Source organism: Apus apus, chromosome 2 (genome assembly GCF_020740795.1).
Source record: "Apus apus isolate bApuApu2 chromosome 2, bApuApu2.pri.cur, whole genome shotgun sequence".
Classification (NCBI taxonomy): Eukaryota; Metazoa; Chordata; class Aves; order Apodiformes; family Apodidae; genus Apus; species Apus apus.
The window spans coordinates 46,966,299-46,991,046 of record NC_067283.1 but is presented as its reverse complement, the minus strand read 5'-3'; the positions used below and the strand labels follow the sequence as shown (position 1 = coordinate 46,991,046).

General features: G+C 38.8%; 1 protein-coding gene across 5 annotated transcripts in view; it reads left to right on the top strand.

Moving 5' to 3' along the window:
- Positions 1 to 24,748, top strand: part of MYRIP (myosin VIIA and Rab interacting protein) — a 233,052-nt gene that overhangs the window by 52,295 nt on the left and 156,009 nt on the right. The gene's annotated exons all lie outside the window — the stretch shown is intronic.

Below are 24,748 nucleotides of genomic sequence, written 5' to 3'. Positions count from 1 at the left end.
CTGCCTCTTGTTATTCATTAACAAAATGTCCTGTTCATTATTATTCATAACTTTTAAAAGACCAGTTGTTGGGAGATGAGCTTTCTTCCCCTTTCAGTTTTAACAAAGGCTGTTTTTTACTTTTACCAACCCTTTCTTTTATCTGTTACTTTGTGACTGAAATGTATTATTGTAAATGCCTCTTAGACACCTCTTAATCTGATAAAAATATTAATTAGCAGATTTGATACTCACAGGAAAAAATCACTATTAAAATTGACTCTTCATACTACAATTAAAATATATTAAAAAAAAGTGAAAGCTTTTTAGTGTAATCTTTTTTTGTGCCTCTGGCTTGTATTTAAAACTTTTTGGGGTTTTGTTTGGTTGATTTTATTTTTCTTAAAGCAAGTAAGAAGGTTCAAATGTACATGTGGGGTTATTTTTTTCTTTTTTTTATTATTGTAGAGTAACACTGTTGTATGGTAATTACCTGTGTTACCTATACAAGGGTTCTTGAATCTTCAGTTGAGAACTCAAGAAATTATTGTAGAATCTTGTAGGTTTTCCATCATTTGATAAATTTGGGATTATTAACTGGATTCATTATTTGGATTGATGATGTTTCCTACATCTCACTACTGCAGAAAGCTCCAGCTGTCTCTCAGCTCTGTCTAGTTACCAAAAAGTATCCTTTTACCATGTTCTTCCATCCCAAATATAGTTTATAGTTATAGAGAAAAATATAGTTTAAGTAGCAGAACCTCAGGTCATCTGCCCACCCACTCAGCTAAATAAACTTCCTCTTTGCCATAACAGTAGTTTTCAGAACCAGAGAAGTTTCTTCTTTTCTTGAAATCTTAGCAACGTCCAGAGCTGCCTTAATTTTCTTTACTAGTGGCTGTTTTAAACACTTACTTTGGCAGAGATGGTTTTTTTTTTTTTCTCCTTAATTTGCTGATTCCATCTTTTCTTGTGCATCCTGAAAGATCTGTCTTGTGATCTTTGGTGCTGTGTGCCTTACTGCAGAACTTCTGTCTTTTTTTAATGGTAATGATTTGATCCATCTTTACTCTGGATCTCTCTCCTTTTTGGATCAAGCTCAACCTCCAGCTCATCTCTCTAAAAATCAACCACAAACTCTGTGGGAGTCTGCTGCTAGACTTTGCTTGCCCTGCCTTTCTGTTACCTTTTTCATTGCAGAGGATTAACTCATCATCCAGCCCATCACCTTGAACAGGTAACCTGTCATCCTTGACCGGTACTTACAGGTCCTGGTCTCTTGGCTATAAGAAAAGATACAGGCACTTGGTATCAGCTGGTTGAATTGCCACAGCTAATCTTTCTTTTCTGTGGTAATTGTGTAGATTATAGTTTTATCTAGCTGGTCTTGAATGCCTGTTGTCTCACATGCCTCAAGCTTTCAGCTGCTAACTCGGCTTGTCTCTTCTGTCACCAGTTTGCTTTTTGAAGAGTTGCCTAGGTCAGATTCCTTCTCCTTTATTTTCGACATCTCCAGCAATAGTGCCTCTTACTATTAAACAAGATTGATTTCTCTTTTATTGCTGGCAGTTGCACCAGATTTTATTTCTTAAACCTGTACTATTCTGTAGCAAATATGCTTCTCCCTTACTTTGAAAGAAGCCTGGCCTGCTGCACAGAATCAGAGGTGCTGGGTGTTTTAATTTGCTGGTGTTCCTAAAAGGGCTTGACACTTGCAATTTTTTTTTTTATTTTATTGGATTCCTTGTCTGTTGTATTAATTCTCTTATTTTGGTCATCTTGAGATCAAGTCTTGCTTGCTTTGCTTTATCTTATTTGGTTTTCCTTCCAATGCCTGTTCAGACACCTGGAGAGAGCATGGGAAGCAGCTGGAGGATCACCCTTTTTCTCCAGGTCAACAGACAGAGCTACAATTTGTGTAATTCAGGATTGTGCTGATAGCCAGACTGTAAGGAGTGAATGTTTTTCTTTGGCTTCTCTAGACTGTTAAGAATTTCTAACTTTGCCCTCTGCCCACCAGGTGTCTGACTCCCAATATTGGATAGGAGTTTTCTATCACGAGTTCCCCAGACAAGCAGGGGCCCAAAATGCTGATCACTTCTGTATTCTGTGGGCATCCTACCTGTTCTGTCTTCCGTGCTTCTGATAAAGGTCTAGAGGTTTTCGTGCTTTTGTTACAAGTAGTTTGTCATCCATGCTGTATGTTTTTGACCTGAGCTAAATGACCTGTTTCATGGCTGCTTATAACGGTCATCTGGCACTTTCTGGCACGAAAGTAGTGGTAGAAATTGTGTATGTGGATTAATTTATTAAGGAAAAGACATGTTGGAATAAAGAAGTTCAAGTTAAATAGTTTAGATCTTGAAGAAACTCCTTGTTATGCACAAAAGCAATAGCATCCAAATGGATATGCTTTAGTCCCTGATAGTTTCAAGGGAGATTTTCAGCATTGCTCATTAGAGAATAATGCAAGAGAGAAATAGCAGAGACCTATTATTGTGGTGTGCTGAATTTTTATTATTTGATTTATCAGAGCTGAGCCTGTACATTTTCCAAAATGTGCTTCTTTCAAGGAAAGTCTGCTGCTGTGTCTCAGTTGAATCTTAATTAAATATCATAGAATCATAGAATCCTAGGGGTTGGAAGGGACCTCGAAAGATCATCTAGTCCAACCCCCCTGCCAGAGCAGGGTCACCTAGAGTACATCACACAGGAAGGCATCCAGGCGGGTTTTGAATGTCTCCAGCGAAGGAGACTCCACAACCTCTCTGGGCAGCCTGACAGTGCTCTGTCACTCTTACAGTAAAAAAATTTTTCCTGATATTCCTCTTAAACCTCCTATGCTCCAACTTGTATCCATTACTCCTTGTCCTATCACTGGTCTTCACTGAAAAAAGCTTAACTCCATCGTCTTGACACTCACCCTTTACATATTTGTAAACATTGATGAGGTCCCCCCTCAGTCTCCTTTTCTCCAAACTAAAGAGACCCAGCTCCCTCAGCCTTTCCTCATAAGGGAGATGTTCCACTCCCTTAATCATCCTTGTGGCTCTGCGCTGGACTCTTTCAAGCACTTCCCTGTCCTTCTTGAACTGAGGGGCCCAGAACTGGACACAATATTCCAGATGTGGCCTCACCAATGCAGAATAGAGGGGGAGGAGAACCTCTCTTGACCTACTAACCACACCCTTTCTAATACACCCCAGGATGCCATTGGCCTTCTTAGCCACAAGGGCACACTGCTGACTCATGGTCATCCTCCTGTCTACCATGACCCCCAGGTCCCTTTCACCTACACTGCTCTCCAGCAGGTCAGCCCCCAACCTGTACTGGTGCATGGCGTTTTTCTTCCCCAAATGCAAAACTCTACACTTGCTCTTGTTAAACTTCATCAGGTTTTTCCCCGCCCAAGTCTCCAGCCTGTCTAAGTCTCTCTGAATGGCAGCACAGCCTTCTGGTGTGTCAGCCACTCCTCCCAGCTTGGTGTCATCAGCAAACTTGCTGAGGGTACATTCTGTGCCCTCATCCAGGTCGTTGATGAAGATATTGAACAACACCAGTCCCAGTACCGACCCCTGGGGGACTCCACTAGTCACAGGCCTCCAACTAGATTCTGCCCCATTGACTACAACTCTCTGACTTCTTCCTTTCAACCAGTTCTTGATCCACCTCACTGCCTGATCATCAAACCCATACTTGATCAACTTATCTACAAGGATGCTGTGGGAGACGGTGTCAAATGCTTTACTGAAATCAAGATAGACCACATCTACCGCTCTACCATCATCTATCCACCTAGTAATTTCCTCATAGAAGGCTATGAGGTTAGTCAAACATGACTTACCCTTGGTAAAACCATGTTGACTGCTCTTGATGACCCCCATCTCCTTGATATGTCTAGAGATAGTGCCAAGGACAAGTTGTTCCATTACCTTTCCAGGGATGGAGGTGAGGCTGACCGGTCTATAGTTACCCGGGTCCTCCTTCTTGCCCTTCTTGTAGACTGGAGTGACATTTGCTATCCTCCAGTCCTCAGGCACCTCTCCAGTTACCCATGACTTACCGAAGATGATGGAGAGTGGACTAGCAATGACCTCCGCCAGCTCCCTCAGCACCCTTGGATCATTTCATTACATTAGCTAGGTTATTTATGTGAGAGCATTTGATCTTTGAAGACTACCAAGACAAAATGCACCAAAATACAAATCTGCAAATACAGCTATTCCAACAAAAATTAAAGACTACTCTGACAAGTTAAATCTTTTATTTGGCTTTTCAGTATGCAATAATTTTTTTTCTACTTATTCTCTCACACCTGTAACACGCTTTGGTAGCAAATCATGCTTCTTTTTTCTGGATTAAAGTAGGGATAGCTTTTACTACTACAAAGAGAACAGTGGACAAGTTGGAAAAAGTACATCCAAATTAATGATTCTTCATCCATCTGCAAACACGCGGAAATATTATACCCCTTCAGAAACGACTGTCAAACAATGTGATTAGTCCAGTCCTCCTAAAAGTCATGCGTACTTTGAAATCTCACATTCTAAGGGGTTCAGAACATAACCTTTAAAATACTCGGAATTAGACTGTCCAGGAGTGTTATCTGAAGTTGGTCAGCCATAGCTTGTGTCACTTCAGAATATTCAATACAAAATTTCTGAAATGAAATACAGTGTGACCTTTGAAAAACAAGGAAAACTTCTGTGGCCAGTGCAAGAAAGGCTGTGCTCCTCCTAGTTTGCAATGTCTTTGTGCTTTTGAAATGCTGTGAAATGCAAGTAATAAACATTTTGTTACTGTTTCTAAATAGTGTTTACTTTTCAAATGTAAATGCAAATTTAATTATTTTATTGTATTTGGTTTTTGTGAATGACTCCCAGGGGTTGGCCTTGCAGTTGAAAGAGACAGCAAATTGATCAAAATTTACCATTTACCTTGTATGAAATGTGGCCTGTAGTAGCAAGAATATTTTTTTTTCATTTCTGTTCAACTGTTGTTCTCACTATACATGAACAGCCCTAATAGTTATGTGCTCCACTGCTAATTTTTAAAGTGAGATGAAGGCTTTACTTTGGTGCTTATGTTTGAAAGATAGAAAACCCCCCGATTGCAGAGGTCAGTGTGTGGCTAGGGGAGAAATCCTTCATATACTTTAAATCTGTGAGTATTGCTTGATTCCTTGAGCATGAAAAGACAGGAGAGGGAGCAGCTACATTTATTTCACAGTTCCCTTTTCTTCACCTTGAAAAATTATAAACTTTCAGAGTATACCTAAGGAAAAAAAAATACATGTGATGAGATGTGTTTGGATGTGCAATTTTGATTATGAAGAATGATGCTTTCATTACCAAGGAATAAGTATGCTGATTTCAGAGTACATTTTGAAACTTGGGGACTAGGAGACCACATCTGTGTCTATATGGTGCTGCTACTACAGCTGTTACTGAAGGAGTTAATGTGAAAACGTTCCTGTTTTTAAATATGAAAAGTCTCTTGGCAGGGGACAGTCTTAACTCAGGATCCTCTTTAATTTCCCTGATCTGGTTTGTTTGGTTGTTGTGTTCCTTCCCACCCTTCTTGGTCCCCCAAGGGGATACAGAAGGGATCTTAAGAAATCAGTTTGTTTTTTTCTCTTTCCTAGCCTCAATAATTTTTATGCAGTAGGTTTTTATTTCTTATATTCTTTCTTTCTAGATCTCAAATCATTCTGGCTGCTGACTCTGTTCAGTTGCTCCCTAGATGACTGAAAACCACTACCTAACTCTGGTCTAATGAACCCATGTACAGTAAGTTGGAGGGCTGATACCAGCTGTTTTTCAGGCTGTTAGGCTGTCAATGCTTTATGGTTCTGCAACAGTATTGAAAATACTGTTGCCTTGTAATTTTTTATACTTGCTTGGGTGAGTTGATCCTTAAAGCACTACTGCTCCACTGCTGTCTTCATTCTGTGTTTGCACAGTTGATTCTCTCTAAGTCTTCAGCCTTGGGTTTGTCCCTTACTGAATTTCACAGAGGTTTCTTTTCAGGCAATTTACCAGTAATCTCTCTAATATCGATTTTTTTTCTGTCTGTCTTTGTCATCTGCAAATAAGCATATTCTTTCTTCAACTTAATTATGTAAGACTGTCTGGAATAGTTTGTAGTGCCACTTGATACATCTTTCCATTTTGAGGGGTCCATTGGCACCTCTACTTTCTCTATAGTTAGTCAGTTTTGCATCCGTGTTTGTGTCAAGCCTGTGCAGCCCAGATTAATCTTTATTTAAAATGCTTTTATGAAGGACATCTACATACCTAGCTTGACATATTTTCATTAAGAGCTAAATGAGAAGCTCTTCTGAAGATCACTGAAAAGCTCAGAATTAGTTCTTGCTGTAGCAAAATCTTGTAAAAACTACTTTTTCTGGCTGATGCAATTACTGTAAATTACATGAGTGTAGCTGATTAAGTTAGATTTTGTTGTAGGTTGATTGAACTTTAATAGGTTATAGTAAAATAACAAAACCATTGCCACTATTTCTTTTTTCTGTTAGAATCACAGTTGACTGCTGCTAATAAGTATCCTTTATAAAACTCACTGACTAACCTACATAATTCTGTTTGCCTAAATGGGTAATATGCTGAATTACTTAGTGACGTAGCATGGGAGGCCTTACAAACTAAAGTAGTTTTTCCCCATGTTCCTCAATGAAAAAAAACCTCTTACATCAGCTTTATCCAGCCTGGTTTGCAGCAATGATCTTGCAGAAAAGATGGAAAATCCTGGGACTGGAGTTGAGCCGGAGTTTTCTGTGTAGACTTCATGGAGTGAGCCTGGGGAAATCAGTTGCTCCCACACCTTTGGAAGTATTTTCATTCCTTTCTTCCATTAATTTCCTTCAGTTAAATATGTAATTGCCTTTGAAGGGCCAAGTGTGACAGTGCAGTTTGACTTGTTAAAGTTGAGGTAAGGTTGTGTTCCACTGACATGGGGGTCCCTGCCCTTGTAGAAAGGGCTTATTTAGTGATCGTGTCTCCATGTTTATCTAACTAAACTCTGACCCTTCAAAACAAAATTAGAGTCCAGTGTCTCCTCATGTTCACAGCACCCTTGAATACATTAAAGAAGATGGTAGTCCAGATCATATGGACTCTTTAATCCTCTAACACCAAAATTAGTAAAAAGAAATGTACTAAGCAATAGGCAGGTTCCAGTCTTTTGGATAATATATAGTTAAGAGATGCTGTTTTAAATGGACTTTATTTCTTGAATTGTTTCATCAAATTCTAGCCACTAATTTCTTTTAACTTTTACAGTTTTTAAAAATACTTTCCAAGGGATATCCAAAGACCTCTATATTCTCTTCACATTAGTAAAGATCAGATTTACTCACAAAGGGTGAAATTCATCCTTCCCACAGTTATTTGTGCCTTTTTTTTTTTTTTCTCTTTCAAAAGCTTTTCAGGGATTTTTTGATTGACAAGTAGCTACCTTGCTTCAATCTACAACTAGGCTTCAAAATGTGTGTTGGGGGGGGGGGAGGGGGACGGGGATAATAATAAAGTTTGTGTAATAGTAGGTGACTTGTAGTACCCGTGTGGACAACCTTCCTTTACTTTGCCTTTTTTAAAGATGTTGGTATCCAAAAAACACAGACCACTTCCACTTCTTTCCTATCAAGTTGCTTGGGTTGTTTCCTTACATCAAATGGAAATTTCATCAATTATGCAAGCTATTTCAAATCTCTTAGGGGTCCTGCAGAGTCAGCTGCCTTCTAAATCTACATCTGTCTCCTGCCACGAATTAGAGAACTCTTCGGTATTCCAGTACAAAAAAGGCTGGATGCCTGGAAAATTTCTTTGTAGTTCCTTTAACTCAGATTTTGAAAATAAAATTCTGCATATACTGACCTTTTTCAGATTTTTATGTCTTGAATGGATTCAGCATAGTTCATAACTTTTATTGCAAGCCAATAAGGTATTTAGAAATGCCTTTGCAATAGGTGATTTCTTCCTATATCACCATACTTCTAATTAATGCAAGATAATATTGAAGTATCATGTTTATAGCTTAAAAAAAAAACAAACCAAAAAACAGCAGCAGAGAATATAAATCACTTTGTTTCTGCAGTGTTTATTCAATAATATTTTAGTTAATTATAATTTGGGAAAAGCTAGCTTGCCTCCAAGCACAATTCTGTTTGTCCATATGATTTAATTAATAGTTAATTATATCAGGATTTCTACATAATAATATTATGCAACCACATTTGTGTTTTAAGGACTCCTTGCAACTGACACTAACACTGATAGCCTCAGGAAATAAGTGTGATTTTCTGTATTTTCAGCATCCTTGCTTTTTGCCAAGCTCAGAAGCCTGTTTTCCCCCTCTTGCGGAAGATGACAGGTGTTTTGCCAGAGACAAGGATTCAACAGTTCAAGGAAAACAGTTTGAATCAATGTGTGTAGCCCCGATCTTACAATGCAGGGGTGCTTTTTTTGAGTGACAAGAGCTGGCTGCGTGCTGTTTGTACAGGGACTGAATTCCTCTCTGTTCTGGCACCTCTGTCTACAGTACATTTTCTTGTTTTCTATTAAGGCTTTATGGTATTTGATAAGCAGCAAGATTTTCTATGTATCTCTTTCCCTTTAGTATTTACTTAACCTTTACTTATGATAGCATCTGGGTACTTAAGACTTGAGTCTGTGTAACCTCTTACACATCCCGGAGACTACATGACAGCCAGGTAAAACTGGGGGTACAGGTGGAGCCTAGAGACCAGAAGACATTAAGTGACTTGTCAGACGTCCCGTAGGAGCTTTCCAGAGGGCAGGTCACTACCTCTGGTATCCAAGCCTTAGCCCAAGTTATCAGGTTGTCTTGCCTCTGAAACATCCATTTCCAAGGTATCGTGTTCTCTGCAGTGCAGAACTGAGTGCAAAATATGCTGCTGAGAAATGTGTTACCATAATAATGATGCTGCCTTTTGGTCTTTCAAAGTATTAACAATAAATTCCTTCAGTAACTGATTGAAGCAGGCCAAGTAGTATATTTTCCACCAATTTAAAATTGTGTATTTGTGTACAGAGAAGTTACAGCACAGACAGTTCACAGAATAAGCTGGCTTTGCCTGCGCTGCAGATTTATTTTTATGTACCTCTTGCTTTTCAAGGTCCTGAATAGCACTACTTGTTTGTGGGATTGCGCATATCCTGAATCTTAGATTTCTAGTGCATCTAAATTTGTACCCTTCCTAATGAAAGCATCACAAATGGCACATTATGAATGTAAAACCAAATGAGACACAGCCAAGTCTAGAATGTAAAAAGTCATATAATGCTTGGTGCTTATATATCAAGAAATAAAAGCTAACTTCCCTGTGGATTTTTGGCTCATAGCTTTTTCCCCTTGATACTATAATATAAAATATTTTAACCTAACTCTCAGGATAGCAAGACAATTGGTATTTTGAAAATTAATGCATAATACTGCAGTTTGTTCTGTTCTGAATTCATTTGTAAGCTATGAAACATAAAAAGGAACATAGTGTGTAGAAAGACTATTAAATCTGAAAGAACTACAAAATTGCTTCCTTTTAGAGCTTTAGCTGCAGATATTTTTTCCTTTTTCTTTTTTTTTTTTTTCTTTTAAGATGGGTAGTCACTTACTTTTGGATTTCTATACATCTGGGTAATTCAGCATTATCTGAGTTGAGCTGCTTGGAAATGCCCTACCCACCCCTTTCCCCCAACTGTCTTATTGAAATTAGAGAATGAAAATCTGAAAAAAAAAATTTAAAAAATGAACCTTTAATAATAATACTCCTTGATTATTTTTGCAGATTTTTGTGCCAAAATATGTCCAACAGTGTCCTTTCACATTTTTGTGTAATTTCTTTCTAATCTAGAATTACAATGGGGAAAGACCCCAATTCTGTTTAACATTTACATTAATAATTTGAAAACTATATAATTTTAATGCTTTCTAACTCTAAAAACATGGTTTGTTTCAAATCTTTCCTAAAAACTATTTAACGTTATTATGGTGTCCTTAAGGTTTTGCTGTAAACGGAGCAGAAGGGAGGAAAATAATCTAATTTTGATGCTACTAGAAAACAAAGTATTATCAGGGATTTAAGTCAATTTTGAAATCAATAGTTGCAGTACTAATAAAAGGGAATTTATTACTCTGTATTTGTATAGTAGCTTTCCCTTACAGACCATAGGACCACATCAGGGAGATTTAACTTCTCTTCAGAAGTGTGTGGTACAAGGGAGTAGGTGAGATAGCAAATAAACGTGGCAAAGTCAAAAAGGGCAAAATTTCCTAGAAGAGGCATCAGGAAACTTCACTTTTGTTACGTGGGCAGAGAGAAGCTGGTTTTGTTCATTACGGTTGAAAAACTTCATGCAGTGAAGTGCAGTGGTAAGCTGCATGGGTGGGAGGGTGGTTCAGGCCTGTGAATGGGGAGGCATTCAGTCCTCTTGTGGAGTCAGTCCTTCCCTGTGAGCTACGGAGGAGGAGAAGAGCAAGTCAATGAGGTACATGTTTGGTAAGGTCCGTTTGTGATGCCATATTGTCTGCACAGTCCACAGCAGCTGGTTGAAAATGAGAGCAGCATACTTCTAATTGGATGATCTCTGGGTCACTTGCATGGGTGGATTGGTATGTATTTACATATATTATGTAAATAATTATTCCAGATTGGAGTTGTTGCAGGTGTTGTGCCAGTTAGGACAGTGTAGCTGGTGGCCACTTAAGACTTGTTTTGCTGTAGCAGTGACAATGTGGTAGCCCAAGCATTAGACGTCTACATGGTGCCTGCTGAGGAAATAAGCACCATTAATTCTCAAGACAGAGCTGATAACCTGCCACGTATTTTAAATACAAATGCAACTAATTTTCAGTGCTTCCTGAAGTGATTTCCGTAAGGTTGTGTATCTAGTTTGTGAACCTGTGGATATTTCACTCTGAGGCTTGCAAAAGTGTGGACTGCTGTGAGAATTACATGAACCGAGTGATTTCTTGCAGCTTCCTGCCTTTTCCTACAGTTAGAGCAAGTACTTAGGCTGGATCCTGGACTGTTTGCAGAAGAGAGTCCAATATAGATATGGGGAAAGCTTTACAAACACAACCAACCAAAACGACAAGAAACTCTAAATGACACCCCATCATCCTTTCTACTTCTCTGGCTTATTTTTCAGCTATCATAATATTATGGAGACACATCAAAAGTAGAAGAATATATCTTACATTTGAGGGGTACCTCTAAATTGGAAGTTATGTGAAAGGAGATGGGCTTCAGGACAGATGTTCAATTTTTTGTCTTATTTCTTGTTTGCTTGTTTCTTCCCTATGAATCCCTATATGGTTTAGGGCAGTGCAGATATGGAGCAAGCATGGAATCACCATGGAACAGCTTTGTGTCCTTCCTCTCCTTCCAAAGCTTTTTGAGCTGCTTCTGAGATTCCTGTTACAGAAAGAGTAGCTGCTCTTTATTCCTGGATGCATACTGTACTTGGAGTTATCTAGCACCAATATACATTATTCAGACTATGTAATGGCAAGCAACCAGCACATACGTAATCGTAAGATCAAAGAGACTTGGAAAACAGCAGAAAAGGAGCAGCTTCCTCATTAAATTTAGAGATAAGGACACAGGCAGAAGTTGAAATAAACTTTTTTCATTAGAGAAGAAAATTACTGAGGCCAGAGGATCCCAACTGCTTGCCAACTACTGCTAGGCTTTAAAGTGCTTGCAGGGCTTGTGTTCTGTGAACCTGTTTAATTCCTAATGTGACTTCCTTGGGGGGGTAGATGAATCTCTGTGAGAGGTGGACAGTGTGACCCAGAAACAAGGCAGCACTGTCTTGGAAGAGCTAGGAGAATATTGTGGGCTCTGTGACCAAGTAGTTGTGTGAGTCTTGGCAAGTTAATTCTACTCTTTGTTTCTCAGTACTTTGCCTAATTAGGCAGAGCAGGCAAGGCCAGTTACTGGCACAGGTAATGTTTCTTAATGTACACATGGACAGTGCCTAGTACTGCATATCCCTAGTTGTAAAAGGTCTCTGGGTATCAGGCAGTGTGCTATGGATTCTTGGTCAGATCTTGGTTCTGCTTCTCTCTACCATCCATCACTCAGGCAGGCCAAGGCTCCAGGACAGTTGTTGAGCAATGGCTGATCTGTTGAGGAGCACAGAACATCTTTGTTTGCCATAAGCAGAAGCTCTTGGCCAGTAGTCTCAGCGTTTTCTCCTCATTCTGCCTGTCCCAGAACCTGCACAGCCTTTGCAGATCAGAGGAGTCAGGAGCAACTCTGCCCAGCTGCTGTGTGCCTGCTTCCTTGCCTTCCCTGCCTGGGACCAGTTTGGGGACTTTTCATCTATCTCTATGATAATTGCTCTTTCTATTCTTATGAGCGTTCTCTGTGAGTACTTGAAGGAAAGAACTGGAGTTGACCTTTGATTTGAAGGTTGAGCTGCAGCCTCCACTTGTATGCTTAAGTCTGAGAAAACAAGACAGAAATAGTAGAGGTTTTATCACTGTCTAATAAAAAAATAAATTGATATACTAGACTCCCCATATTGAGCGTGTTTTAAAAGCCCATAGAATGTGCATTATTTAATACAAGTATGAATATTGTATGGGATAGCAGGCAGTTTCAAATAGGCCTTTCTGGACAGATTGGAGTGTGACATGGCTTTGGGAATCAGAAAATCAACAAGTAAAGAATTTAAAAAGTGATTAAACTTCAATTTCAAAACTTTGATCTTTTGACTGTTCCTCCAAAATGGCAAAAGTTTATGGTGGTTAACTGTAGTGGAGAGGGGCAACAGGGTAACTAAACAAATGTTGTATAGAATGAACAACATTTTCTATGATTAAATATTTTGATTATGTTCTCTCAGATAAATATTTCAGATGTGTATTTTTCATGGTTTATTTATTACCCAAGAGAATTCAATTGTGGTTAAGTGATATTTTAAAAGTGCATATTATGTACCTAATAGAGTAGCACTATTTAATATACATAATTATAATTCCAAAGCTGCCTTTTTCCCCTATGCTTAGGATGGTAACTTCTGAATAATTAAGTATTTTGCATATTGTCTGTTGAAAGAAGCAAAAGATTTGTTAATGGCAAATGGAGAAGTTAAACTGCAGCCTGAGAAGAGTCTTTGTCTTCCTTTTTAACAACTGAATTAATTCTTGTATTATCTAGGACCTCTATATTACCTTGTCTCTGTTTTGCCCTTTCTGGAGCAGTCAGCACTATTGGTAGATATTTTGGGAATATTCTAGCAATTTGGACCTGGTGATATGGAAAAGTCCAGATGACATCACTTCTGTATCTTCTTTGATGCTTACATTGACTGTGAGCAAGTGTTACATCCTCCAAGCCAGCTGTCTGTCCAGAGTTACTGAAAGAATAGCAAGGCAGAGCTATGTTTTCATTGCAGACTGTGTTGTCTAAACACAACAAAAAAGCTGAGGTCTAATCCTAGTCTAAACTACATGAGAAGGTATTACTGAACACAATGGAAAATCTCATTCTCTAGCCGCCAAAGTTAAACTTTTAAAGCATGCAAAACCCAAATCCCAATTATCATGTTTGCATTATTAAGAGAATGTTCGCATGAAGTTCAACACATTTTTCAGTAATACCTACAAGGACTAATGACAGTGATAATGCTTCATGGTTTTTGTGGAGTGTAAGTTTTAGTGAGTACGAAATATAGCAATCAGTATGCTAACTCTGTGATCTTTTTTTCTCCTACATTGGTTAGCAAAAACGGTTAATATTGCATGCTAGGAAGTTCAATTATTCATGATGAATGGAAGATTTCCATGAAAAATCAAAACTGCTTCATATGTAGGTGCCAGTGAATGGTACTCCCTGTTGAACTGTTGAACATTGCTCCCGGTTCATGTGCATGTCTGTAATGAGTTCAACAGGATGAAAATATTAACAGAACATGGTGGAGCAAAAAGCATATAAACTAAATGCAACAAAAGATCAGGGAAATTAAAATGTTGGTATATTTATTATTAATATAATAGGGAATATTGTCATATTTTGATCCAAAATAGTTTAATCAGGTTTTCTATTTTATGGTTTATTCTATCAGTGTAAGAGTTTGCCTTTAAAGTAATTTTAGGTTTTGTCTTGCCTCTGATTTTAATCTCGGTGAGCTGTGGCAGAGTGGGGTGTCTCCTGCTTTACTCAAGAAAGACACAGTCTGTGTCTCTGCAGCGTTGGAGAACCTGAGCAACCTTTACTGTTTATTCCCTTAAAGGTCAAGATGAGGTAGGAAAGCGCTCCTGTCCCCATTTGGTAGGTTAAGAAAGGTGATGTAATTGAAGCCCAAATGTATTCAGGAAGGACTTTCTGAAAATGACCAGGTGACCTCTTCAACACTGAGGGAAAGATACAGCTGTTGCACAAGAGATGGTCCCTTGTTTGTGCACCTCTGGAAGGAACAGGCATTAGAAAAGCTAGCCTAGACACCCTTTGGGAGCAGGACTAAATACCCTGCACTGAGGTATCTCAGGCTTGACACTGTTTCATCACCTTAAACACTGCCTCAGTTGGGCCCCCTTTCTAATTTTGTCCAGTCTGGGTCTCCAAACTGATTGCTGTCCTACGTGGTACTGGAGAAAAATGCGTGCCATAATAAAAGATGAGTGAGAGCATTTCTACCTTTCTAAGCAGCATTCTACTATATGAATTTAAGGGGATTGTCAGGAAAGCCTTACATTTGATTATCAAGTGAGATAAATTTCCATACTTTTATGTCTTAATAAATGTAGCTTAAGTTAATTTTTTGACTCCTTGACTGTTTATTTAAATAGAATAATTGTAATGGTCCTTTGAGAAAGCCTATACTGGTATAGGCATTTGTTTCTGGAGCCTCTAATAGAAGTGAACTCCCATATATGATAAAACTAGAAAACTGAACATTGGTAGAAATCCCTAGCTGTCCTACTCTGTCCCATATATCAACACAGAAGAAATACTGAGTTTCCCTTGACTCAGAAGTAAAGAGAAATGAAGAAAAAAAAACCTTCCTCTGTAATCTTTTAACGCTCTTGGTTTACTTTGTAACTAGAACTCAGTGAAATCTTTGAGAAGTGTTCCAGCCAGTTTGAATCAGACTGAAAATATATGCAAAAAACTCTGTGAATTTAAGCTACTATGTCTTGTTCTTAATTAGTGCTTTCAGGTTCTCTAAGTCCCCAGGGAAATCTTAGTTTATCCTGCTGAGTATTTGTAAAATTAATTATGCCTTTATGATTTGACCTTCTTTGTTGAAATTGTTAACTGAAGCTGTCATGAGTAATTATACATGTAGATATGTGAGAAGCAAAGAAAAGCATTTTGTCTTTGCCACTTTATTGTTGGATGTTTTACCTCTATCAAAAGCAAGAGATACTTGTTTTGACTTATGTTATATAGTTTGTTGTATGAAAAAAATTCAGGCAGCATTAAGACTATTAAAGCAAGTTTTATTCATGCTTTTGAGAGGAGAGAATGCAGGGAAGCATGAATTTCAAATAATCAAAATCAGGCTTTTTTTCATCCATCCAAATGTTAAAGCCTAATTCCATGTTATGATAAAAAAAAAAATCCTGCCAAGGTGTTGTGCTCTTTGTTGCAATGTCAGACCAGGATGAAAATAAGAATCCTTCCTGTGACATTTTGGTGCAAATTAAGAGTAACTTGAACTCAGCTAGCTGAGGAAGTGCATCTTCCTATTGTAGAGCTCCTCTCTTTCTGGTGCTATACCATTCTGTATTTTAATTACTTTTAATAAGATTTTTAAATTCTTTTTTTGCCGGAACTGTGCAAGCGGAAAGATGTTGCTCCAGTCCATGCATATCCTAATTTGTTACAAGGGTTTTTATTTTTGTATTAAACAATAATTTGTGTGATAATGTAATTGTGCTGCGTCTTTCAGAATCATCTGTTGTAACCAACTTAGATGCAAATTATGCCTTTGTTTATTCATTTACTCACAAATCCCTGGTCAGGACGGAGCAAAATACGATCCCTTCCCTAAAGATCTTTTGAGATGTTGGATTAATGTGATAGCATAACGTGGATGGGCCTTCATTTCAGGTTTTAATTAGTTAAAACACTACAGTCTTTCCTGAAGAATCTGATCAATTCAAATTAGTACTAACAGGCATTAAAACAATCTTGAGCTATTATTTGTGACTATTTAAAATTGAAGGTAGCTGTGAGGACTCCATCACTGTAAGATGGATACCAGATCACTGACATAAATCGTAGTGTTTCAGTGTTCTCTGTTTTCATCAGGTATTTATTTCTGCAGTAGCTTTAAATGCCTTGTGGGTGGTATTACCCATTTTGTTAACCCTAAGATGCTTTCTACTTAGAGGAAAGCTTTTGCATATACTTTTTTTTTTTTAAATAGAGCATTCTGTGACCTCTTCTGTCATACATCTGTGCTTCATGGTTTCAGCTTGAATGGAATTGCTTGAGAATATTCCTGTTTGTGTGATCAGTCAGGGAATGTTTTCATTCTGTGCTCAAAAGATGATCAAATGAGTGAGTCAGTGGGTTGCATGGTACAAAACGAAAAGCAATATCCTCAGAGTACACAAACCCAGAACAAAGCCTAATTTCGCGGTTACTGTAGTAGAATAGCAGAAGTAATTAAGTGTAGTTATAGAAAGATTTGTTGGATTTCAAAATACTCTGTGTAGTTCTTAATTTTGTAAGAAGTATGACACAAATTTTTAGTAGACAATCTCATGTCCATGCCCATGCCCATCTTCCCTTGTAAGTATTAGCCTTGTTGTTAGGATGGTGGATGTGTGTCTAATGTATGCTTGAGCCAAAGAGGTTAAATTGTCCTAATTTCAATCTCAGTAAAGTGTTTAACATTCAACATTGGATGGACAACAAGTGGACTCAAAGTATTGTGCATTTTCCTTTCCATTGTGGATTTCACCAAGTGGCGTAGAAATAGAGGGTGGCACATTGTAAGGTTTGTGTATTACGGACCTGATTTTAACACTGAGAGAATGTAGATAGTTCCCCAATCAAGCTTAATTCACTATATCTTTTAAGACTTATCATACAAGCTGCGATTTTACAGTTTCTTAAAAATCTTGTTTTGACTGACAGTAAGATGTAAAAGGCAATTGCATGAACTCCTCAGAAAGGGATAAATGATCCCTAAATGTTGTGTGAAAAGAAGGAAAGTCTAAGTGTATTGAAATAGAAAACATGCATCATCTTCCCATGTCCTCTTACATTCTCCCCATTGGAACATTTCTGATAGATTGTGAAAAAAGTGGGACCTGTTGTTCAGTAGGTGTGCAGCTCCTGTAGCTGTTAGCCTGAATGCTTACTGAACAGCAGCTCTGTAGCACAGAGGAGCCTCAATTAAACAGGTGAAATGAGTATAGTATGTACCAATGAATGAGTCTGAAATACTTTGTTGATATTTTACTTCAAATGTCCTGTGGGCTCACATGTTCAGGCTGATACGTACTGCATAGACTGAATAAGTAGGAAGATTCTTGGAGTATCGGAGGGACTAAATGGATGGTGATAGGATATAAATCAATGGGCTTAAATTTAGGAGAGGGTACGCTTTGGTAAGCACTCATAAACACTGAGGGTATTGAAACCTTGCAGTGCTTACCCACAAACACTGCAGGATCTCCATTTCTGAAAGTTTAACAATAAGGAAATATTCACTAGGAGCTATATAGATCTAAGTGTTCTGTCTGGGAGGGAGGTATGAACTAAACAATCTCATGTAGACCCTTCTCTGCCCAGTTTACTATAACTCTTCATGTAGAGCCTAGAGTGACTGGCCACCTGACATGCACATCCTCAAAAAGCAGAAATTTCTTTGACCCAGTGTGTCATGTAAAGCAGCAAGGCAGACATCTCAGCTTCCTTGATCTTTGCTTCTGTTGCTCAAGGTTCTTTTTAGTCACCTGTTTCTTAATAGGACAGAAGACAGTAGGAAGGACACTGAAGATAATTGAAAGAATTAGTACTAAGAAGTTGTTTGAAATGCCATGTTTCGAATTTTGAGTAAAATCAATCTTTTAATTAAAAAAAAAAAAAGGTGCATACAAAGTGTCCAGGTACCTTATGACCATATTACTTGGGAAAAAACAGTACTCAATTTAGACAGTAACTACATACTTTTTATAAGTAATATCCTTTTGTCTGTCAGCCACAGAAGCTTAGAGTTTAGTTTAATGAAATATGAAATTCTACAGACATTTAAACAAACACTTAATTTAGTCTCTTTTGTTTTTGCATTATCTTTTCATTCTTAATGTATCTGCAGCAGCCGAGGTTGCAGGTAATTACAGCTGAGGCTCCAGGTAATAAAATGTCTGATGTTGAAAATTAGCCAGATGATGTTTTAAGATATCCCATACCAAATGAAAGGCAATATTTTCTTATCTAACCTCTGTGATAAACCATGCCCTGATCTGTTCTTTAACCTGTGAAATAAAAGCAGTATTCACTGTATTCCGAAACACAATGCTAAGATGTAAATCACAGTTGTATCATGATGTAACTTCATAATATCAGTGATCATTAGGCATGGAGACTTCTAGTAATCTATCAACTGGCCTTTCCCAGGCAGTTAGTCCACCTAATCCAGGCCAAAAACTAATGATGGTTGTTGTCAACTGGCAATTCATAAGAGCTTTGAGCAGTTTATATCCACTGAGCATCTCCACTGTATCACAATACAGACTATTTAGAAAGGTCAGAATTGTTCAAGCATTTAAAGTATCTGCTATTTTGTATTTTAAAAAAGAAGAAATCTCATTTCTTTAACATGTTGTGAAGTATCCACGTTGCATATGTAAGGAATTGGGTGAGAGAGGAGTTACCATTGCAACAACACATCATCAGTAGGGTAAAACTAACCTGCCTCATGATGGTCTAAAAGCTGTGCTTTTTTCTGAATCAGGAGTGATTCTGGTATTGAGGAAACCTTGAGAAACTCACCCTCATGCTCTAATGGACCTAATCTGGACATTTGGCTAGCCTGTACCCTGAGTCCTTTTAGGATGCATGTCTAGATGCATCCAGAATGGTCTTGCCATATGCATTTTTTTTGGTTTGTTTTAAAAAAGAAGACAAAGGCATTACTTTCATTTTTGCTATGAACCTTTTCTCCCTCTGGAATTTAATAAAATCAGGATTTTGGGGTGACAAGACATATGAATCCCTTAAGGCTTGGCATCTGAACAGCTACTGCTACTCTTCTCAGAACAACAGAAAGGAGAGAGAGAGAATAAGGAGAGAGGCTTCTGTATGGAAAGCTAAACTTGACAGCTTTAATCACAGAATATTAGGGGTTGGAAGGGACCTCTGAAGATCATCGAGTCCAACCCCCCTGCCAGTGCAGGACCAAAAAAACCCCAACAGCCTAGGGCAGATCACTCAGAAAGGCATCCAGGCAGGTCTTGAAAGTCTCCAGAGAAGAAGACTCCACAACCTCTCTGGGCAGCCTGTTCCAGTGCTCTGTAACCCTCACAGTAAAGAAGTTCTTCCTGATGTTGAGGTGGAACTTCCTGTGCTTGAGCTTGAACCCTTTAATGAAATACTAGTGATAAAAGAAAATATGTACAAATATACAAATATGTATAGGAATGTGCAAAACCCCTGTTGCCTCTCCCAACCCCCAGCAACTCCCACGGCATTTCCTGAGCTGTGACCAGTTCAAAAAAGTCCCAGAGCACTGCTGGAGAGAGCAGCAGAGAAGACAGGAGCTGAGAGGCGAGTTGTGAGGATGAGGAATGCACAGGCCTTGGGATCAGTGGTGATGGATAGATGGAGTTCTCCCCAGATGCTGGCCATGGACGGAAGAGAAAGGAAGAAGATGGGACTTCTCTGATCCCTGAATTTATACCAAGAGGGACATGTATGGGATGGGATAATCTGTTTGGACCATTTTGCCATCTGTCTACTATGCTCTTCCCTACAGGAGGGTCATAGATAGGACTCTTCTGCTCCTTTGGTGTCTGAAGCAGCAGATTCAACAAGCAGAGCAAAGTGGCCTTGGTCTCTCAGCAGTAATTATAAATATTAGAGCATTATCAGTCCACTAGCTGGAAAACTTGCTGCCAATTTCAAGTGTGCTGCTTAAAAGAGAGTTCATTGAAGTAACAAAAATCAGTAAAAAAGAAAATTGGCTTTGTCCTGGCTCAAATCAGGACAACATCTATAATGACTTTGAGAACTTCTCATAAAAGTTTCAGTACAAATAGCAAATGTCCAAGTCCTGTTTTGCTTCCTTAGAGCTGAGTTGTTAAAATGGTTTTCACTCCTGAATTTGCTGAGCTTTTGTATTGCAGTGGTCAGTGACACAAATATTAATAGGCATATGTGAATGAGTAGCTGTTGCTTTTCTGTCTCATTGAACATGGAAATCAAAACAAGATGGAGCTGGAAAACTGCATCTTCACTGCAGTCACATCAGCTCGGGTAGTGTCCAATATTAGTGCTAATTCATGTATCCCTGTTTGCCAAGTAGGAGAAGTTGTGTGGTGTTAATGTCAGCACACCAAAGTGTTTACTGGCATTGCTTTGGGGCAGGGAGGGTGGGTAGGTGGGGTCTGTGCTGCCCTGCATGCATGGATGGTACTGTTCAAGTCAGCTTGAACTCCTCAGTGTAGTGTTGATGAACATGCAGAATGGTGTGTAGCTTCCACCTATCAATATGCTCAGTTCTTTTGTGTCCCTGTGTGCTTGAGTGAGGCCAGATACTAGCAGGCAAGAGGAGTGCTGTCATGGCAAGGCATAACTTTAAGATAGGATATGCTTTGTGGGTGCCTGATGTGAAGCCAGGCTTGAGGCAGCTGTGTTTTTACTGCTGAGAAAGGGGAAAAGTAGTAACTTCCTTGGAATGGACACTTTCTCACATGCTATCCTAACAATTAAGGACAAAGATGTCATGCCAGGTATTTAATATAAATTAATCACCATAGAAAAAGTTTTCATATTGTATAGGTCTGTATGTATGAGAACAGACAGTCTTAAAATTGCAGCTTCTGTTTTTGAAAGCTTTGGCAGCAGTGTGATACCAGTAACTGCATTAGCTCTCTGGCTAGATTCTCTTGTAAAGGGTAAGAAGGTGTCACTGCTTTTTCCTAAAATAATTAGGTTGTGTTGTATTAGTTTATGCATCCTTCTGAGCTGTGCTGTTGGAATATTATCTTACTGTGCATGCACTCCCACTGTTGCTTAGCCAGAGCTTGTAGTGCCATCTACTTGATACAGTGACAGATCCTAAATTTAGGAGCTAAAGCAGACTCTAGTCAGAGTGAGACAGAGAAAGATTGCTAGGATAAGGATCTTGGCAGATTCACTGCAGGTTTGCATTCTGGGCTGTAAGCCTAGCATTTCATGGCTTCAGATTTGGCAGATGACATTTGTAGAAGCACTGAAAATCAGAGTGAACTAGTGTGACTGATGATCCAACCTGAGGCTTTGAGGGAAGACAGCAGGACCATTTGAAAGCAAGCCGTGAACTGCTGCTGGGACTGCTGCTCTGCACACCTTGCTCCTGTAATCTCATTACTTCAGTGTTGCCTGGTAAGCAAATTAAGCTGGGCTATTCTCAAATTCCCAGCTCACTTCCCTTTAGTAAGTGTATTATGATCAGTTGAGATGACTCTTCATATGATGGTTGGCTGTCACGAGAGGAAAAGTTACTCTCAGCATCATTAACTTCAGTGTAATTTATTTGACTCATCCTGTTCTTACAGAATTAAAAAAACCCAAACCAAAACAAGAAACAAAAAAAACCACCAAACCCAAAACACCTTAAAACCACCACCAGCAAAAAAACCCCGCAAAAACTTCCCAAATATTTTTTTCTTTTCTGCACAACAGGTATTTTTTGCCATCGTAAGCCACGTTCATTTCAAACAGCTGGTAGTTAAAAATCTGATGGCATCATCCCACCCTTGGGTGATAGCTGGTGATGAATGCTGGTGGGACACTGCAACAGAGCAGTCCCATGGTGTTTCTGAAATAGCTCATCAGGCATGTTCTGCTTGGCGTTTTTCAGGAGCCTATTAGTAGCGCTTTGTTTTTCCCCTCAAGGTTTTTACAGCCTGCTGGTTAGAAAAGGAATTATGGGTGGGGTGTATTTGCTAAAGTTGGACCATCTGTCTGTCTTACAGAGCATGTAACTAGTATCAGGGTTAATGTTGTATTTATTAAGTTACTGATTACTTAAAATAGGAAACTTTCTGGTTTTACAACATTAAGTTAAATAAACTTATATTTCCTATATGGAAATGTGAAAAATGTTTGTCGTGCCACTGAGCAGGCCCAAACAGATCCTTTAGCGAAGCACAGTTTATTTCCACTCTGGCAAGAATGGGTGACCTGAACAAGTATGCACACCACATAGTAAGGTAACTGTTTATGTTCCCTGTTCCTGACACAAAATTCCCTCCCCTGTTTCCCCACTGGCTGGGTAGTCCAGGGTTTACAGCCTATCCGATGCTTCTAATTACTATATAAATTTCCCGCCCCTGTTTACACATTCCATTCTAGGTATTTACTTTTTGCCCTTTTAAGGTTAAATTCTGACCTTTCTTGCCCCTTGGCTGTCTTATAATGTTTTATACCATCTGGTGCCATCCTGTCCTTAGGAGTAACATAGGAGTGATTTTGTTCTGTCTTTATCATGACCTTCGCCATGTTCAGATATCTCAGCTCCCCCAGATAGAGCACAATCAAGTCCCTCAGTTTCTTGGACCACAAACCACCTCAGCATCCTTGGAATGCCCAGTTGTCTCCCCTCTTATTTCAATCACCATAAAGTTTCTTTTTACTAGGGCAGAAATAAACTATTATCTTCCTAATGCTAGGGTGCAAAAACAACACTACATTTTGTTTCAAACAAATCCTTGAAAGAATCTTGTGAGTTACAAACCATAGTTTAGGGCACAGACGTAAAGACTGCAAGCAGTGTGTTTCTGAGTAACACATGACTGGAGTGTTTGAATATTACTCTGATTCTTGAAAGGAAAGGGAATACTGTCTTTTCTTCTTCTGCATTTATGACTGATTTATTTCAAAGGACAGTTTCACTCAAAAAATGTGGTGTGAGTAGAAGTCTGACCACTGCATCAAACCAGCTGAGTTACTGTGAGAGTGTAGAACTGATCGGGTGCATTTTTGCTCATTGATTTAGGAGGGGTTGGTGAAGCATTGCTTCTCATGACATGCAGAAGATCCAAGTTCAAGCTGTCTTTTCCCTTTTCTGAGTACACTCCTCCTTGCACTTAAGGAGCTTGCATGTTCAAAATTCAGAAAAAAATCCACAACAGATTGTGCCAAGCTTTGATTTGGCCTACATAGTGCTTCAGTGTTTTTCAGTTTCTCACTGGGAGACAGACCCTGGCAGAAAGGCAGCTATTCTGCAAGACATCAAGAAACCTGGACCTGCTGGGAAGTATCTCCCTTCTCTTCTAGGGCTCTCTGTCAGAAGCTGAGTGGGAGGGTCTGTGTCTCAGTGGGTTTCTTACTTTTTTTTTGGCTGGGGTGCAGCTTCAGCTGCCTAAGTAGATATTGAAGTACTTCAAGTGAGATATTACCTGACTGGTTCTGTTCTTTTTGCTTTGATATTGAGGTTTATCAGAGATACCCCCATTACAAAGGAGCAGTTTGGAAGTGGCTTGCAAGAGATCTGTTGTACTTTCTGCAGCCTGGAAATGAGGATTTGGGGAATACTTTCCTTGCTTGTGGGACAGTAGGTGGAGCTGTTTGTTACAAACTTGAAACCTGCTCCTTTAAAAATGAAAAATTAAAAAATGTGCTTGAGAAACAGTTTTCTTTTACACTGGAATGCCATGTCCTAGCATCCCTAAGATGCTAATTTCTTAAAGATCTATCACTTTAGAAGGAAGATGTGAATAAGCTGGTTTTGTAAAAATACTACAGCTTCTTGGATGCTGCTTTATCTATCAGTCTTTATTTTGGCATTCATGTAAATTTCCATACTGATCAAATGGAGCAGTTCTGCTGTGCTGCATGTGACTCTTACAGTTTTCTGCCTTCTTTTTGTAGGATTACCTGTGTGTTTGCAATTAAAATGCCTATATTCCTAGATATGTTTTATTTATTATAATAGAATAATTTTATAGTGGTTATGTCATAGTGATGTGGTTGTTAATTTACATTTTGTGTTTGTTTTACTGCTATAAATTAATTTTTAAAGAGATTCCTTTTGAGGAGAACACAGAAACCAACATTCTTCTCGGTACCTCTGTTTTGCAAGAGTCGTGGAAGTTGGTATTTCTGGCACAGAATAAACAGAGATCCAAGTAACAAGAAAACTACCTTTAGACTGGCTTGCCCAGTGTTTCTTGGCATACAGGGGCTCATTTTGATTTATATGAGGTGAGGGAGCTTAGGCTCTGGAGGAATAGGCCTGTTTGTATTTTAACCTTGCTTTTCAGTTCTTTGAATGAAGATCAGGTAGCTCCAAGGAGATAATCCTGTTTCAAAGGGTGGTCTGAAGGTTTTCTCTGAGAACATGCATCGCTTGCAAAGGCCCCTGACTCCTTGCCTGTTTGAAGAGCTGCTGTGTGCACTGCCATAGGCCTATTGGAGATTTTCTAGGAGAGCTTTCTCATTTCCTTCTGCTGATGAAATCTCCTATAGCATTACAGTAAATCTGTCCAAAATAGAAAGGATTGGCTTAAGGGAAACTGATATTGTAACTGAATTTGCATTGAATACTTTGACAAT